Source organism: Gorilla gorilla, chromosome 13 (assembly GCF_029281585.2).
Source record: "Gorilla gorilla gorilla isolate KB3781 chromosome 13, NHGRI_mGorGor1-v2.1_pri, whole genome shotgun sequence".
In the NCBI taxonomy this organism is placed as follows: domain Eukaryota; kingdom Metazoa; phylum Chordata; class Mammalia; order Primates; family Hominidae; genus Gorilla; species Gorilla gorilla.
The window spans coordinates 77,801,427-77,820,491 of record NC_073237.2 but is presented as its reverse complement, the minus strand read 5'-3'; positions in this window follow the sequence as shown (position 1 = coordinate 77,820,491).

The window sequence follows — 19,065 nt, the reverse complement described above, 5'->3', positions numbered from 1 at the left end:
GCTAGTACTAACTCACAGCAACCAAGGAGATTGACATTAACTAGCACATACATGTGGATCACTGATTTTATTTGTTTCCTCCCTTTCTCCAGGCACCTCAAAGGTAAGTGTAACATGGTCCTATACAAGGCTGGTGAATGGAAAGAGGATAGGAAGTCTCCAAGACAGACAAGCAGAGCTGTGATGGAGGATGGGAGGGTGCTGGGGTCCCACCATGGAGAAGCCAGGCGAAAGCAAGAAGGCCTTGTGTCACTTTTGACTTCCATCCATCCAGTATTTTAAAATCAGATTTCCCAGTGTTCTGCAGTTCATGGCACTTACAAAAAAGGAAAATATTCATAAAATACAACAAGGAAGACAGAGGCTGCCAGTACTGTGGATCACTGAGGGGATCTTGTGGTTTCCCCAGGGTGCCTCAAGGCAACAATGGGATGTTTTGTATATTTGTTTAAAAAAAAAAAAGCCCTCCTTTATAACTTATATATTTAATTAAAGTAAATGAAAGTTGACAGTTTCAATAAAATGTAGGAAAAATTCAATACCCCTTGAGATCACTGGGAACACCCTAGGCAGAGCACAGCCAGGGGTGAGTCTCTGCACCCAATCATATTTAACCACAAAAAAACTCAGTAGGAATAAGCAGAAGAGTGAAAGGAAGGAGACAAGTCTAAATCAATGGCAATTTAAAGTTATATATTTTAGAAACAAAAGATTGCTTTACTACTTCCATAAACTTTACAAGTTAGACACTAAGGTATAAGTAGTAATTTCATAGGTTAAATGAGAAGAGTTAACGAACTACAATTCCCAAGTAAACAGAAGTCTCCCAAATTGCCACATCTGCTGTCTCGAGCTAGTTGGGTCAAAGTACAATTTAGTCACATGGGTAATGATGGGAACCGCATGTATTGAGTGACTGCTGTGTTCCAGAGACTTCCGCATCCTACCTCATTCCCTTCAGCATATTTCAGCCCATGTAGCTGTCCTATCTCCCACCTTAAAACCAAAAACCAAAACCTAAAACCCAAAGCCCCAAACAAAAACCAAATCAAAACTAAGTTTTCTTAACTCCACGTTCCCCTCCCCTCCCCCCTCCCCCCTCCCCAGGTACTGCCCCATTTGTTTTCTCACGACATCAGTTCTTTTCAGAATTATTCCACACTGCTTGTCTCCACGTCTTCGTTTCCCGGCTTCAATTCAACACACTCATCAGGCTTTTAATCCCAAGCACGCCATGGAAACTGCTCTTGACAAGGTCTGCAAAGCACTCCTTGCCAAATCCGTTGGCCAATTCTTTATGTTCTTCTTGTTCAACCTCTCAGCAGCATTTAGAACAGTGGATGACTCTGTCCTTCTAAAAACACTCTCTTTTCTTGGCTTTGGAGACACCAAACCCTTCCAGCTCCCTTCCCGCCTCCCTGGATTCTGGCTTCTCCTCACTGGCATTCTCCTGTTTCTTTACTACTCTCCAGCTGCACTTGCCTGCTTTCTGTTTCTGAAGCATGCCAAGCTTGTGCCTCCTGCCCAGTGCCTTTGCACAAGCTGTTCCCTCTGTCTGGTTGCCACATGGAGGTTCTTTTGCATCGTTCAGCTCAAATATCATGACCGCATAGAGTCCCTGGCCTCATTATCTGAAGTCACACCCCCATCCCACCCTGTTGCCTGCTTGTTTTATTTTTTTTTATACATGTATTTCTGTCTTAAATCCCTATTTGTGGACTTGCTTACTGTTTGTTGTCTTCCTCAGGAATGCAAACTCCTTGAGAGCAAAAGCAATGTGTGTGGCTACCTGAAGATACCCACTACGACAGCCAGACTCCAAACTGACCTCCAGTTATCCTTGCCTCCTGCTATTCACGCTCTCGTGCAGTCCTTTCCTACCTCGCACTGGGGCTAACCTATGTGAGCAATAGAATACTAAACAAAGTGACAGCCTCAGACTTTCTGCCTTGGCCTCTTGGATTGCTTCCTTTTGGGGAAGCCAGTTGCCATTTTGTGAGGTCACTCAAGCAGCCATCAGTGGAGAGGAACTCAAGCCTTTGCTTGACTTTAGCCTGCCAATATCTGGCTGCAACCTCATCAGAGACCCCAAGCCAAGCCAGAACTGCCAGCCACATGTGTCCTGAATTCCTGATCCACAGAAACCATGAGAGATAATAAATGAGTATTGTCACTTTAAGCCATTAAGTTTTTTGGTGGTTTGTTATGCAGCATTAGATATTCACAGAAATGCCTATATTCAGTTGAAAAGGATGCTTGAACTAGAAAATGAATTCCTGCATGTCACTTCATATTTGACTTCAACATGAATCCACATAATACCCATCAGCCTATCAAGAAGTATTTGTTGAGCAAATGCCATGTGGCAAACACTGTGCTAAGCTGGAAATACAGAGCTACACAAGGTATGGCCCCTGCTCTCAAGCAGCTCTTGATGTCGTTTCTAAGACAAGACAATAGCTATTTGGGAGATAAATATGACCGTTGAAAAGTTAACAACATAAAATAGAAATTTAAGGGATGGTGATTTCAGAGGAAGGCAAGAGACCTTAGGGTTCGGTGAGCATAAAACATTTTTATTGTAGAGATGGGCATGGACCTACACGAAAACACAGATCTAGAATATTTGCGGTTCTCAAACTTTAGAATGCATCAGAACAACTGGAGAGCTTAAAACTCAGATTTCTGGACCCTATTCTCAGAGTTTCTGATCCAGTTGGACTGGGGTGGAGGGCTAAGAATTTGCATTTGTAACAAGCTCCCAGATGTACTGATGATGCTGGTGTAAGGGCTACCCTTTGAGAAACCACATACGTCTAGATGCCTGCCACTCAGCGTGGTTCACACACCAGCAGCAGAAATGTCTCCTGGAACCTTGTTAGAAATGTAGACTCTCAGACCCCCACCTTATGCCTACTAAATCAGATTCTGCAAGTTAACAAGGTCCCCAGGTGACTCACATACACAGGGAAGATTGAGAAATCCTGCTGCAGAGGGTAGATGGGTTATGCTCCCTTTAGCAAGCTGGGCAAGAGCTGGATTTGCTGGGCACATCTGAGGTCAGGTATGACTTGTGTGTATGTGAGAATTTTTCTCGATGGTCACCCCGTTTGGGTTTCATTGATTTTCTCAGGCAGACCTTTTTTTGTTTTGTTTTGTAACTCATTGATTTTTGCGGCAGACTGAGTCCTCCTCATCAGTTCTCTGCAGGTAATTTCAATTCATTTTGATTCACTTCCTCACCACCTTGGCATTTCTCCACCGGCACTTGGCAGTACCACTAATTGTGCTTGCCCGTGAGTGACTGGATATGACACAACTGTGGAAAACTGCAAAAGGTCAAGGGGCTACTGCCTTGTGCAAAAGCAGAGAGGCCTGCATGCCTTTTGGAAAGCCAGGAAATTTGAACCTGGGCCAGGCACAGGAGCCCCATGATGTTCATGCTTTTCACCAAGTAAGAAGCAGGTGACAAAATGAACATGGCTGTGGCAATGCTTTGAACACAACTGAAAAATTCTATGCTTGCTCAAGGCAAATGGGCTGTTTTCCACTGGTGATTATGAGATAGATATGGTGACATCAACTGCTCTAATGTTCAGCCCAAGGAATTTTATCTTATGTCTTTTGTGCTCACATGAAGGCCAAGCCAATCCCAGGGACAGAGGAGGGCATTGTGTCTGCTCTGTCATGTCAGGACACAGGGAAAGCCCCATTCCTCACATCTCCCTGTCTAAAAATTTCCTTGCTTTCTTCTCTGTTTTGTGGGTTTTCAAATTTTATCCCGTCAATTGAAATCACACGTTAGCCACGCTCTTCTAGGGGTAACAAGCTGCTAATTTTCCCCCTTTCATTCAACTGCCATTCAGCAAACATTCTCTGTCTTTGGACAGACAAAGACGATTAAGACAATGCCTTTTTTCAAGGGGGAGGAAACACGCTTACTTTCAAAAACTGCAAATCAGTGTGCTGTGTATTGTATAAATACTGCTAAATTTATACAATCATTCAGTTCTCTTAGGCAGAGGTTCCCAAACTTTCTCTGTTCATGGTACCCAGTGATGTTTTCATGGCACTCCAAACCTAAAGAAAATATCTACAGTTCTGCTTTTTTTTCTTTTTTTTTTTTTTTTTTTTGAGACAGAGAGACAGAGTCTTGCTCTGTCTCCCAGGCTGGAGTGCAGTGGTATGATCTCAGCTCACTGCAACCTCTGCCTCTTGGGTTCAAGCAATTCTCCTCCTTCAGCCTCCTGAGTAACTGGGACTACAGGTGCACACCACCACACCCAGCTAATTTTTGTATTTTTAGTAGAGACAGGGTTTCACCATGTTGGCCAGGCTGGTATTGAACTCCTGGCCTCAAGTGATCCTCCCCTCTCGACCTCCCAAAGTGCTGGGATTATAGGCGTGAGCCACCATGCCTGGCCCAGTTCTGCTTATTAAGTAGTTAGGTTAAAACAACTTAATAATACCTGTGCCCTATATATTACTTAGTAAACATTTAAATAAATACACATAAATCGGAAGGAAAAAGATTTTTTAGATGACCACACTTACTAATGAGATTGTGTACGCTAGTTGAGAACACTACGGCTTCTCAAATTATGGAAGCACCACCAACCCTCACTTTCTGTTTCATATTGAATTTTGTGACCTCATGTTAAAACTGAACTAGTTGAGGCTAGCAGTTTGTACAGTGTCTGGCAGTTGTTAAGTACCTCTGTGTTTCTCTTGAGAATTTAAAATATCTCATGGTATCTCTATGAGTTTGCTGGGGAGCCACAGGGAACCATGAGGTCTTATGTAAATACTGAAAAAATATGCAACTCGAAAAATCCTGGAGCCATGTATTAGTCCATTTTCATGCTGCTGATAAAGACATACCTGAGACTTTAATTTACAAAAGACTTTCAATTTACAAAGAAAGAGGTTTAGTGGGACTCACGGTTCCACGTGGCTGGGGAAGCCTTACAGTCATGGCGGAATGCAAGGAGGGGCAAGTCCTCTCTTACATGGATGGCAGCAGGCAAAGAGAGAATGAGGAAGACACAAAAGTGGAAACCCCTGATAAAACCATCAGATCTCGTGAGACCTACTCACTACCATGAGAACAGTATGGGAGAAACTGCCCCCATGATTCAATTACCTCCCACCGGGTCCCTCCCACAACATGTGGGAATTATGGGAGTATAATTCAAGATGAGATGTGGTTGGGGACACAGAGCCAAACCACATCAAGTGCATATTGCTCAGTCTCCTCAAGGACTCAAATTTATTAAAGTGCATTCCAATGAACAAATGTTAAAAATGAGGTCCATTTTTTTTCTGATGTTATTTAGATTCATTATCCCATTATCTAATTCATTTTTTTAACCCATTTTAAGGTCTCTGATACTGTAAATAGTTTTGTTGGTTTAGAATTATTTCTGTCATAAATTTATTTATTATAATATACATACAGTAACAAGAGCAAGGGTGCTTTGAGCAAGTGTCTTCTTGCTGGGTTTTTACATAGGTATACACTATTGCTGTGTGGGCTGGATAATTCTTTGTTGTGGGGGACTGTCCTGTGCAATACAGGATGTTTAGCAGCCTCCCTGGCCTCCACCCTCTGGGTACCAGCAGCATACCCACCCAGTTGTGACAGCCAAAAATATCTTCAGACATTGCCAAATGTCTGCAGGGGCAAAATCACTCCCAGCTGATTTTATATCATGTCTGCAGGGGCAAAATCACCCCCAGGTGGTTACCTGGTCTATACCATGTAACCACCACCCTCAGGTTGCCAGATTTAACAAACAAAAATACAAGACAGCCAGGTACATTTGATGTCAGATAAACAACAAATAATTTTTTGTATTAGTGTGTCCCAAATATTTAACTGGGCATCCTGTATTTTATCTGGCACGCCTACACCTCCCAGATCAAGATAGAGAACATTTCCAGAACCACAGAGGGCTCCTTTGTGCCCCTTCTCAGTCAATCAATACCCACACCCCAGGGCCAACCACCATTTTGAATGAAGTCAACTTTTATGTTTTTGTGAAATCCACAGCAACACTTCCCAACAACCCCTTTCTCTGTTGCTCAGTTTTTTTCTCCCCTGAAGGGCCTCAAAACCTCTCCCATGCTAAACTTAAAGAATCTCTTAGACCCAACTCCTGTACCTTTTCAGTTTCCCTCCCCCTCCTCACTCCCTGTGACCCATTCACCTTCTTGTTTTGCTCTTTCTGCCCTGTTGCTTCTCTTCACAGAAATAAGAAACTGAGAACCAATCCCGCAAGCAGTTATCATTCCACATTCCTGTTGCCTTTCTCATACTCTTCCTGCCACACATTTTCTGCATTCTGCATGACCACAAACTCAGAGCTAGGCTGACAAAGCCTTCTCTGTAGGGAGGAGAGGGATCTGGAGGGCACATCTGCAAGAAGTGAATGGCAGGCAGTCCTCGCCAGTCCATCCAGTGGCTGTCAGGGTTGATGTAATCTCTGGATCCTTGTAGCATCTCCCCCACCTCAGTCCCTTGAGGTCTTTCTCCTGGCATCTAACTGTGGGACAAGACTGAAGGATATGGCTTCAGGATCCCTCATTCCGGGAACAGGAACAAATCGCAAGCCTCCTCTTTGTGTTGGTGTCTCTCTACCACACACTCTCATTGCATAGCATTTACGCACACACTGAATTACCTTGTTTTTTTGTTCATACAAAAGTGTCATGTCAGTCACATTTTAGAGGTAATTAAGGGAACAATTTGGGTAGGGCTGAATTTGCAGAAATCTAGTGAATGTTGCTGAGAGTCGCTGTCATGAACTAGGTAAGGTTTTGACACCAAAAGTAAGCCATGACCTTTGCTTGAGTGGGTGTGAGTCAGGGAAGTTTCTAGAGGAGGTAATGCTTGAACTAAGATTTTGGCCTCAGATTTTGCTAAACAGTTGTGACTGAGCAAGTGTGTTCTAGATTAAGAAGATTTAGAAGAAAGGTAATCATGTCAGTCTCGGTTCTGGGACAAGAAGAGAGAGAAGCAGGGTTGATGTCTGGGCAGTGATGGGTTGAATAGGGTGAGGATCCAGGAGGAGTAAAGTTGGGAACTTTAACATTTTCTGTGGGTCACAGGGAATCATCATTTTAGACCGTTCACCCTAGTGGTTCTGTGGAGAGGGAAGAGTCAAGAGATTTGTAATTTAGGTCAAGGGGCCAATCATTCACCCCTTAGTGTGAATTTCTATACACCTATCAATTCTGTCCAAAGCTCTAGATGGCATTGGCAGTAGGGAGAGAGGGTTTTACTGAGGCAGTGAGAAGACAGTAGGATGTTTTGAGGCAGTGGATCCTGTGAGGGAGTTCAGGCTTGGCGGAGGGCTGTGCCTCACTGCAGAAGGGCTATCTCCAGTGGTTTTCTGTGACTGAACACATGAAGTTGGGACAGGGAGGCACACGGGGGATTAAAGAAAGAGTGGAAAGGAGACAGATGGCCCATGTCACAAGTCTGCCTAGAGTAGGTATCAGCCACATGAATGAGTATGCCAGTAGGGGATTGTCAAGTGCTCTCAGAACCCAGGGTTACAGGTGTGACACCTCCGGAACATTTGTTCTTGTATTTATCAATGTGGCCAAGAATGAGTACGAGATTAAGAGAACAAATAGTTTGAAGATTAAGTAATCATGCATTCTGTCTTGGCAGTCTCTGTAGTGCCTCGTTTGATCAGTTTAGTAGAAGCAAGAGACAGTAGTTTACAACTGCAGAGCATGAAAGCTGTTCTCCCAGAAAGGTCTGAGTTCCTGGTAAAGGAATAATGAGCTCACAGGCTGGAAAGGTCACAAGCAAAGTTAACCCATAGCATGGAAAACTAAAAAATGACTTGTTACATCCCTTGTCATGGGCCTAATTTGTTTAAAATCAAATCCATCTGTTCATTTCACACCCTTTGTTCCACTTCCTTGCTGCAATCCACAGTGGATTACTCCATTACTTTAAAACTGGCTGCACTTACAATAAGCTAATAACTTATTTTGTGGTTAACTGCGTCAAGATATTCTGGAACACAACCAACATTCATTCTCTCTCTCTCTCTCTCTCTGTCTCTCTCTCCCTCTCTGCCCCTTTGAAGAAAGAACTTCTTAGTGCAGCACATTGACCAGGAAAATCCTTTAAGTCTCCTTCACAAAATGTTGTGTTTACAGGCTCTGATGAGAGGCAGGTAGGAGAAGAGGTTTGTGTCGCTCTCTAGCCTTTCCTCTCACCACTTGAATAACCTGCTGCAAAGGCTTATTTGTCTCCCATGGGCCATACATTACAAAAGACTTCTTGGCTCAATTGATTCCATTTATGATCTCCAAATCTTAATTTCAAATGAAGCTTGCTCCTTTTCAGGAAAGAATTATCTTCTATGTAATAAACCAGAGTCCCCTGAGGCATTCATTTGAGATGCATCAATTCCCTTAAGGTCCCCTAACCCATTAAAATATGTACAGTATTTCTGGTTAACTAATAGATTACTGGAAAAAATGGGATTGCATGTAAGAAATAATTCAAAGAAATGCACTTGGGGTTGTTGGCCAATCCATTCATAGGAACATTTGCTGATTGGGAAAATATTTAATTTTTTTGGCTTAATCTTTTGCCAGACCACACAAACTAGTGGAGGTTGTTGTTTCTGATTTGTTGGACCCAATTCTGAAGACAGAGCAGCAATGGAATTTGTAATTTTGTCACTGCTCCTGATGAAGAAATGACTGGCTGGCATTTAAACACAGTTGGAGTTGTACAATCCATGGATATTGCCATTTTTTTTTTCTTGTTGAGTGCAAGTTATGGCTAGATGTTATCATGTATTCACTCCTGCCTTGTTCTGAAGGGCCAAACATTTTGGAAATATTGTATTTATGAAATTGGATATTAAAATGGCAAGTGATTTAAGCTGAGGAGTGGGTGTTGAAAGATCCCAGCACACACGCTTATAGTAATTTTACATTTTTCATTACTGAGGTAATTAAAAAATTCCTTAGGGCTGAATTATAGTAAAATTTTATGTATCCTTATACTAAGCATAAACTAATTTTCTTTCCCACTGGACAGTGTTAAGTAGGAAATATTTTTAATTCTATCTCATTTATTCATATCATGAAAAATTGCAAACCTTGCTAATTTTATTCAATATCATTTCTTTCTAAATATTCTTAGATTTAGTAACTGATATGCATTTAGTATTAAAGGGTAAGCATAACTGAAAGTTCTTTTTTTTGTCTCATCATGACCTCTACAAGTTCACTCCTAGTTCTTTTTTTAAATTTTATTTTATTTATTTCTATTTTTATTTTTATTTTTTTTTGAGATGGAGTCTTGCTCTGTCGCCCAGGCTGGAATGCAGTGGTGCGATCTCGGCTCACTGCAAGCTCCGCCTCCCGGGTTCACGCCATTCTCCTGCCTCAGCCTCCTGAGTAGCTGGGACTACAGGTGCCCGCCACCACGCCGAGCTAGTTTTTTGTATTTTTTAGTAGAGACGGGGTTTCACCGTGTTAGCCAGGGTGGTGTCGATCTTCTGACCTCGTGGTCTGCCTGCCTTGGCCTCCCAAAGTGCTGGGATTACAGGCATGAGCCACTGTACCCGGCTGTTCATTCCTAGTTCTTACATGCCCTGAGAAAAGTTATAGAGTCTGCACTTCTTGTTATCTAAGTTTATGAAGGTCATGAAAATGTGTCCATAAGTTTTTCTTTTAATTTTGAGATTGAGGAATATATGAAATGCTATGTGACCTTGGACAAGTCCTTAACTTGTCTTTATCTTTGAAGGAAATTTAATGAGCCAAATTCTCTCCCTGACCTAATTCCTGTTCTTGAAGTAACAAGTAAAACACTCAGAGATGCCCTTTGACTCTTTCAAGGCAAAAGGATGCCATTTTGTATATTACTTCCAATGGTATTAACTATAGCGTTCACTTTTCTGTTACTTATGGAAAGAGAAGTGAATGTAGCATATAAGGCATAGTACAGAATCTGATTCAAAACCATTTTATCTAGAAATGACAAGAAGGAACTGACTGCATCCATTCATGGAGCAAGAATATTCTATCATGGCTCACCCATTTGGAAGTTATGCCCAAGAGGCATGCAATGCCAGAGAAAGGGAAGAGGGAGAACAAAGAGAAAACACTACACCTCAGTGCTTAGGCTGATTCCATGTGATACCTGAGACCTGGGGGAAGCTTTGCACTTCATATATTAGGGGGTGGCTTAAGCAGGGGGAGCAGAGCATCCGTTGCCAACCTGGGAGATGGAGGAGGAGGATGATGAACAGAATAGGAAGAGGAAGAGTAGAAGGAGGAGAGGAAGGAGGGGCTTTCTGTAAGTGTACCCTGTATAAGGTGCTCTGCCAGTGCTGGTCATAATGGCTGAGGTTAGTAAGCATTACCCTCTTCATAAGCGCTGCTTCCATGGTGCTACATAAGCACTACCTCCTGTGATCCACCTGCACTGTAACAGGCAAGGAAACAAAGCTACAACTAGTTCACTTGGCTAAATGCCCATAGCTGGTAAGATTTAAAGTGGGTCTTTAAATTGAGGGCTCATTCCTATGCTTTATCTACAGTGTGTCATTGCCATTGTTAGAGATTCGTTATGAGGTATACATTTGGTGTCCATTCCATTCCTCTCACCCCATACCTATCCCAGGGATTTTCAACCTAGCTATGTGGCAGAATCTGCCAGGAGATGCCAGGAGTCTTTCCTGAGACCTATTCAATTGGAACCTCCTCAAGTGAGGGGCAAATGGATAGTGACTGGTTTATACCAGAAAGTATTAGCATTTTAGCTAAGGGCCTCTTCATTCTACTTAGTCAATCAGTGTTTATGGAGGATTATTAGGGGCCTAGCTCTGGACACTTTGAGATTAAAAACATTCTGTCTTCAAGACTCATGATCATCAAAATAAGTTTTCAGGATAGGAATAAGTATGGATGATGAAGCTTCAGATCCCACAATCGGCGAGTGGAACAGATGGTTTGGAGCAGAGACATTATTGCTTTTCTATTGCTTGGGCAAACCTCCCCTGCCTGTCCTCCACACCAGCAAGCCAGGGTAATCTGCTTAAATCAACCCTGCAACTCTCAAGGTTTGAAAATTTCCATGCCAAAACTTGTTGCTTTTTCTCTTTGAGGTGATCTTTTTTTGTGTACTGCTTACACATACTGGTATGATAATGAGCCAAAAATAAAGCACCATAATACTACTTTTTATAGAGGTATCAGCAATATCAGCAAATAGAGCAGAGACTACCTACTCTTTCCAGAGGCTAATCCAGTTCAGAGAGATGAGAGGTGTTTCTGCCTCAGTGTTTATTAACCTGTGAAGATTAGATACTTCCTAATCTTTAGGAAGTGATGGTTTTAGCTTTTTATTTTCTTTCTTCCTTTAAAAAAAAATTCAGCCTTCTTTAAGTTCTTTGATGATAGATATTATTTAGAAATGAGGTTCACAAGATTAGCAAGGGGTTCTGCATTCCTCTCTGGCACATACTCTGCTCTTTTTTTTTGAGGCGGAGTTTTGCTCTTGTCACCCAGGCTGGAGTGCAATGACAGAATCTCGGCTCACTGCAACCTCCGCCTCCCTGGTTCAAGAGATTCTCCTGCCTCAGCCTCCTGAGTAGCTGGGATTACAGGCATGAGCCACCATGCCCAGCTAATTTTGTACTTTTAGTAGAGATGGGTTTTCTCCATGTTGGTCAGGCTGGTCTCAAATTTCCGACCTCAAGTGATCCGCCCACCTCGGCCTCCCGAAGTGCTGGGATTACAGGCATGAGCCACCGCACCCGGCCACATACTCTGCTCTTAACCCCTTCTTTTAGACTCCTGTAACCTTGAGACTCACTCCAGCCTCCTTATGCCAGGGCATGAGTGTGCAATTATCCTAATGTGAGAGTAATTTAGAGCATAGATCAGGTTGTCCAAAACATTCCTGTTGATCTGCTTTTCCAGTGACAGTCCCTAGACGCAAATAATCACAGAGTGCATTGGTTACTATTTCCATACCCTTCCATCAGTCCCTTCACATACAACCACTTGAGGAAAGCTGACCTGACTGACTCTTTGCTGTTTATTTACTTGCACTGTTTAATTCCATCTGAGTTGTTCTGTTTCTCACCTCAGTTTACTTTTGTAGGCAGTCTTTTCCCCCTTTCTTCAAAAGAAGCATCCAGGCAACGGTGGCCACAACATCTTGCAATTTATGTGTTTATATGCTGGTCTCCTCCACTAGACTGTGAAATCCCCAGCAGCAGGGATCCTGTCTTATTCATCTTTGTAAACCTCAGGACGTGTCAGGCCTGGCACAGAGTAGGTCTTTTATAAATAAAGTTTTTAAAAAATGCCTGGGTTGGTACAATGATTATGTTTTTTCTTTAATCAGACTTCCCCCCTTCCCTTATCTATCCTAAATCTTTTAGGTTGAACATGTATTATTTATGTAATATGAAAGAAGATTTAAATACAAAATAAAGATGTTTCTATTTCGTTCTATGAAAACATTTCCACTGTTTTTAAGAAACATTCTAGGCAAAGCGTAAATCAGTGTTGCAAGCATGTTTTGCAAATGTTTATGTTATTTTTTGAAATGCATTTCACTGTACACAAGAACACGGTTAGAAGAGATATAAGAAGGAGTCTCGGCCGGGCACGGTGGCTCACGCCTGTAATCACAGCACTTTGGGAGGCTGAGGCGGGTGGATCACGAGGTCAGGAGATCGAGACCATCCTGGCTAACACAGTGAAACCCCGTCTCTACTAAAAACACACACACAAAAATTAGCCAGGCGTGGTGGCAGGCACCTGTAGTCCCAGCTATTCGGGAGGCTGAGGCAGGAGAATGGCATGAACCCGGGAGGTGGAGCTTGCAGTGAGCCTAGATCACGCCACTGCACTCTAGCCTGGGTGACAGAGCGAGACTCCATCTCAAAAAAAAAAAAAAAAAAAAGTCTCTATTTGCTACCCAAAGGATTGCAACCTGTTGCATGGTGCCTTCTTCCTTCCAACATTCCCACCCCATGACTTAAAAATTACTAGCTTAGCCCTAACTCTGTAGACAGAAATTATTGAATGCTGATAATTTCTGGTAAGCCATTTAAGAGACATTGAAGTCACTAATATATATGTGATCCCCTTTTTACTGCAATTTCCAGGGAAAGTGCTACAAAGTGATATGTGGCAATAACAAATTCAGAAGGAAGGGAATATGAAATTCAGCGAGCAGCGTGAATGATTTGCTGTTAGCATGGGGCCCAATAACACTACAAAGCTATAAACTCTGTCGATCTAGATTGCCCAGTTAGGTGGCAGAGATGCAATTTGTCTTTTCTGAAGCCGCCTGCTGCTTGCTAGCTCCATCTCCTGTCACAGCCTATTAGCTCCCCAAGAAAATTGGTGGGAAATTGCCTGCAGATTGTAGGAAATTGCATCTCCAGGCCCTGGAAAAAATGTAGGATAGCACAACACTGACCCTCCCAGAGCAGCTATTAATACAGCAGAAACTGACCTTTGACTTTCTGGGAAACGACTTTGCTATTTGCTGAGTAAAGACTGTATTATATGTGGCTGAAGGAGGGTGCAAATGATTATCCTAGTGAGGCTCGCAGCCAACCTGCTTTTGAAAGCTTAAATATTAGTTAGAAGTTTTTTTTCCTTCTTCTCTTTTTTTTGGTTTGTTTGTTTGTTTTAGCTGGAGAGGGTTTGAGTGTTGTACCTCTGCAGGGAGAAAACAGTCCAGTTGGCTTGTTTTTGAAAGCAGCTTTTCCCCTGAGTTAAAAAGAAAAACTAAATTATGTCAAGGAAATGCTCATGAATCTCTAAGGCAAAAATCCAGCAAGTCAGTCTTTTAAAGATGAGATTGAAAAACAAAGATGAGCACATTTGAGCATTGTTTTTCTTTCCCCTCTGTTGTGTGGTACATACATTTGGGGCTTCCCCCGCAATCCCCAATTGCGTTTTACAACTCTACAATTCTGTCTATTTCTACTCACTTCTGAATTATTTTCTTTATAGGCCATCCTCAGAAGTTCAGACATCAAGATAATTCAGTGTTCCACAGGGGTACATATTGTGCATATTTTAAGCATCATTAACTTTATGTTACAAAAAAAAATAAAGACCCTGACATGGTATTTACAGGCTTGCATTTCTCCCTAGAAGGATCTGAGCTCCCATTTACGAGCAGTGTTTTTGCAGAGGGAGAAGAGCAGCTTAGTTGCTCCTGAATGGGTGGGATGCCCTCAGTGCTGCTATATCCTAAATATTGTCCCCTTGGCACCAGCCTCACCCCCCTCCCATTACTGGGTCATTTGCTTTCAGTACCCTTGGGAACAAATCTGAAATAAGATGGTCGAATGCAGATCATCATTTCTATAAAGCAGTAAGATATAGACCATGTTGACAAGAAGGCACCCCACTCAGGGGAAAATAACTCCAATGAAACTCCAAATTTATACATGATAGAAAGCATTGCCCATTCATTCATATGCTCATAATTTAAGAGCAAAATTGCTCTCAGTTATGATATACCGGCTTCTCTTTCCTTGTGAAGTGCAATGTCCCCCCTTTTATTATTTGTACAGATTGAAAAATTACTGAACGGGACTCCTCTCAGCTTTTCCAGAGTCCAGAGAGGTTTTCTTTCTTTCTTTTTTTTTTCTGACACAAGGTCTCACTCTGTCACCCAGGCTAGAGTGCAGTCTCGAATTCCTGGGCTCAAGCGATCCTTCTGCCTCAGCCTCCCGAGTAGCTGGGACTGAGGAGTGCACTGCTGCACCTGGCCAGAGGTATTCTTTCAACCTGCTGCTTTCTTACATTTCATTCTTGTTTCTAGAGAGAAAACTACTGGACACCATATTGTATCAGAGAGTGCTGAATCTTGCCTGAGAATTTCTGAGCTCTTATATGGGCTCTGATGCTCTAGCTGTGTGATCTTGGATAATTAAAAAAAAACTTATTAGAGCCTCAGTTTCATTATCTAAAGAATGAATGTTCTCCAAGAGCTCTTCCAAATATTAAATTCCATGGTAATGGATAAGAAGCTGTGGTAGGATGGAAGGCTGGGCTGGTCCTAAGTCAGGCTCCCTTACCCTGCTGCCTGCCTATTTCTTATGCTTGACTGACTGTTCTTGGGGAAAGAGTTCTGTTTTGTCAAAGAATCTACTTTGGAGTCTACAAGCACTCAACAATCAACCAGCTAATTTACCAGTCATTATGTATCAAGTAAAATACTTCCTTGTAACTACAGAAGAACTCTAAGGAGTTCTTAAGAAATAGCCCCTCGAAACATTGACTGTCAGAGTCAGTGGACATTGGGTGTAGAAGACCCATCACAAGGGGGCTGCTAGGGTATGGAATTTAGGTATAGAGTTGGTCTTTATAGCTCCGTGTTACACAATATGAAAAGGAATATTGAAAGAGTTCTGGTTAACCTCAAGAACATATACTAAGTGAAAACAGCCAGACACAAAAAAATCGTACATTATGTGATTCTATATATATGAAATATCCAGAATAGGTAAATCCACAGAAATACAAAATAGGTCAGTGGTTGCCAGAGGCTAGGGGTGTTGGGGTTGGAGTAGCAGGGAGTGACTGCTTAGTGGTACTGTTTTCCTTTTGGAGAGGTGACAATGTTTTGGAACTAGATAAAGGTGATGATTGAACAACAGTGTGAATGTACTAAATGCCACTGAATTGTACATTTTAAAATAGTTAATTTTATGTTATGTGAATTTTACCTCAATAAAAGAAGGAGATCTAGTTAAATTGATAAATGAACAAATGTAAGGAGATATAATTACTTAACATTTAAAATGGGGACTTTAGCCTAGGCAGTGTAGCTCTCGCCACAAACTACCCCCGTGACCTTTCTTATCTGCCTCTGTTCCCACTTTAATCTTTGACCATGAGGATGATGTGAGAAATGACTGAATGTTCTGATTCTGCAGACCCCTAAATAACTCTACAGCTTCAAAGCCCAAGGCTAGGGCTGGTTTTGAGATATTTTAATTTTCAGGTGATTTATGAACACTATTTTCCCTACAAGCTCCTTCAAAATCCAATTCAGGCGCTACACCTTTTCTGAAAAGTTTCCAATCCTTCCAGCTCAGAGAGCTCTCAGCCTTCTCTGAATGAATGGCATTTATCGACCCTTTTAGGGCTTTACTCACTTCCTACCTTGGATTATGGTTGTTTATTTTTCAGACAAGCCTTACCTCCCCTGCTTGAGGCCAGAATCAAATCTTTGGATCCTCCCAGACACCAGGGCAGTATGTGCTCAGTAAACATTTGTGCTTTTGCTCATTTTCTTCTCTACCTGAAGTGTGCTTTGTAGAATTCCACAGCAGTTCTTTCCCTCCTTCTGCTTAGCTGCCGAGATATTTTTTTGTAGGGATCCACTCCTTTTGCATTCTCAGTCCCCATGACAACAGTTAAGCTAAATGCCTCCCCCATTTGCATACCACCCTTCCAACTATCTCCAGGGGTGAGCTCATTTACATATTCCAAATCTGAGATTCTTTCTACCATAGATTGCAGATTTGCGCTCACTATACCTGATGGGGCAGGTGACCTTTTGCCATGGTGTGGTAAGAGGCTGCCTGGGAATAAAGCCAACACAAAGAAAAGCAGAGCCAAGCAAAGGAGAGAGACTGGTTCCGGGAATATTGTTCGCATCCCAAGGCTCTGCCCACCTAGAGTTAAATTTGCTCTTGGATTTCTTAGTTTCATGAGCCAACCATTTCCTCTTTTTTTTTTTTTTTCCATGTGCAATATATTCTTGGAGGCTGTGGGTAAGGGCAGATGTGCTCTGGGAAGCCCTTGCATCTTTTTTTTTTTTTTTTTTTAAATTTTTTTATCTCATTCACCTGTTTTTCATAATTCCACTTTCAACAGAGGTTTATTAGGCAATAGAATATAAATAGGTACATAAAAGAATAAGACTGTTTTTTACCTCTAGGGAGTTATATTTAGAGAAAACCTTGTGTTTAGTCAATTTTGCTTAATTTTATCTCCTTTAATCCTTATAGTAGTCTTGTGAGACGAGTATTACTGCTCGGATTTTATAGGTGAGGAAACTGAGAATCAGAGGCTATAAAATTATTCAAAGGAATAAGCCCACAGTTTGGTTATTTGAACTCCAACTTGGACATCTACTTCCTTTGCTCTTCCAGTGCAGTCTACTTTGCACTATGATTTATGTATGTTTTGTCTTCTTTATTAGTCTAGGTTCCTTCAGGGCAGGGACTGTGGCTTACTTATTTTTCAATCAGCCACAACTCTTAGCATAGTCTTTTAATGATGATAGGGTTTAGTGAGTATTTTGGGGCTAACTTGATAGATATATGAGTGAACCACAGCTGAATGAATAATTTGTGTCCTCTGAAGTCTGGAGCAGTATCCATATCACAATATTCATGGAAGCTAGAAATGCCAAAATGCTACTCCTGAAGCTCACTCTATTTGATACCTTAATAGCAGTCTATTTCCTCAAAGGCATCACCTCCATCATGGGAGCAGGTGTGGAGACATCAAGACTCAGGATCAGAGGAAGGTTTATCATGGAATGAATGATGGTTAAATTTTAGGGCCATCCATTTGCAAAGTCATATGTTTCTGTAAAATTTGTAAAAGTATGACATATAGTTTAAGATCACAGTGAAAACATATTGTTTAAGATCACAGTCTCTTTCCATTCCAACTTCCCTTTTACTACTCCTTCTCTCATATAGGATGGCATTGGAATGGCCATGAGTGTTGGGAATCCAAGTTAGAGGAAGTTGAATTGGGAATGCAGGTAGTTTGAGGTTAACAGGATGTGTTTATGTGGTTCCCAGTCACTTTCTGGAAGTACATAGTGAATGTTTATTTAGAATGGTAATTAGGCTAGGTAACCTCATATGGGAATGGTTTCTAGAAATACTTCTATTGCCTGTTGTGTTAATTGACCCAGTATTGTGCCATGAAGATATGGGGAAGAATTTTCTTGCACTATGAACGTGTCTTTTAGAGCCCAACATTGTAAATGAGTAAGTGATGGAGGGAAACACACAGAGTCAGTAGCAAACATGGAAAATTTGTCCAATTGTCAGCTCTAAGTAGAAAATTTGGTTCCCATTGAAGCCTAGTAAATGGAAGGTCTTTCTTCTCAGGAATACAACCTGATAGTACAACATGTACACTTATAAAAACATCATTTTTTATTTTCTTTTTAAATGAGAATTGAGGAAAATACAAGATTGGTATAGGGCCTTGCAAGGGACCCATGGGAGTGAGAGGTCCTGAAGCTCAAGTTTGATGGTAAATCCACTTCTGGAAACACTTTTTCAAAATTGTTGTTCTGTGAAGCAGTTGTCAAGAATGCAGACCAAAAAATATAGAAAAAATAATATAGAGGGGTATCAGACAGTCACAAATGTTAAGTGTTTTTGCATTTTGTAACATTTGTGATATTAATATTTAAAAAATTTAGAATGTGACTTTTCTCATTCTAAAGACATAGTTATTAAGTAATCCTCTTACTAAAGAGTACTCACCTTTCCCTTACAAAAGTGTAAATACTTCAGACCTCACAAAATCTAGATTTGCTCCTGCTGGGAATAACTATCAAATGACTTTCGTTAGGTCATCTCCCTAAATACCCATGAAATTTAGCTCGCAGTGTTTCTTCCTGGAGAAGAATTGACTTTTGGTTTTCCTTAGGGACATGGACAGGCATGTTGTGATCTCTGAGTTTGCAAATTCCAAAGTGATAAGATGCTTCTTGCTTTCCAATTGTGTGGCAGTTTCTTTGGTTCTGTGTAATAACTTCAACTTCAGGATCTGTTAGGGCATCACTTTTTGCCAGTGAGAAGCACACAAGGCAAGGCTTTTTGGCTTACCATAAAATATTGAAATTGTATATTGCTGCGGAGTACTATTAACTACAATTTGTGCACAGATAGGCCAAGACCCAGGGGGGAAAAATTACTTTACCCAAGTTCATGGGATAATGAGTATCAGAGCTGCAATTACAGTTTTCTGACTCCCCAACTGTACATGCAATTTGCAGGT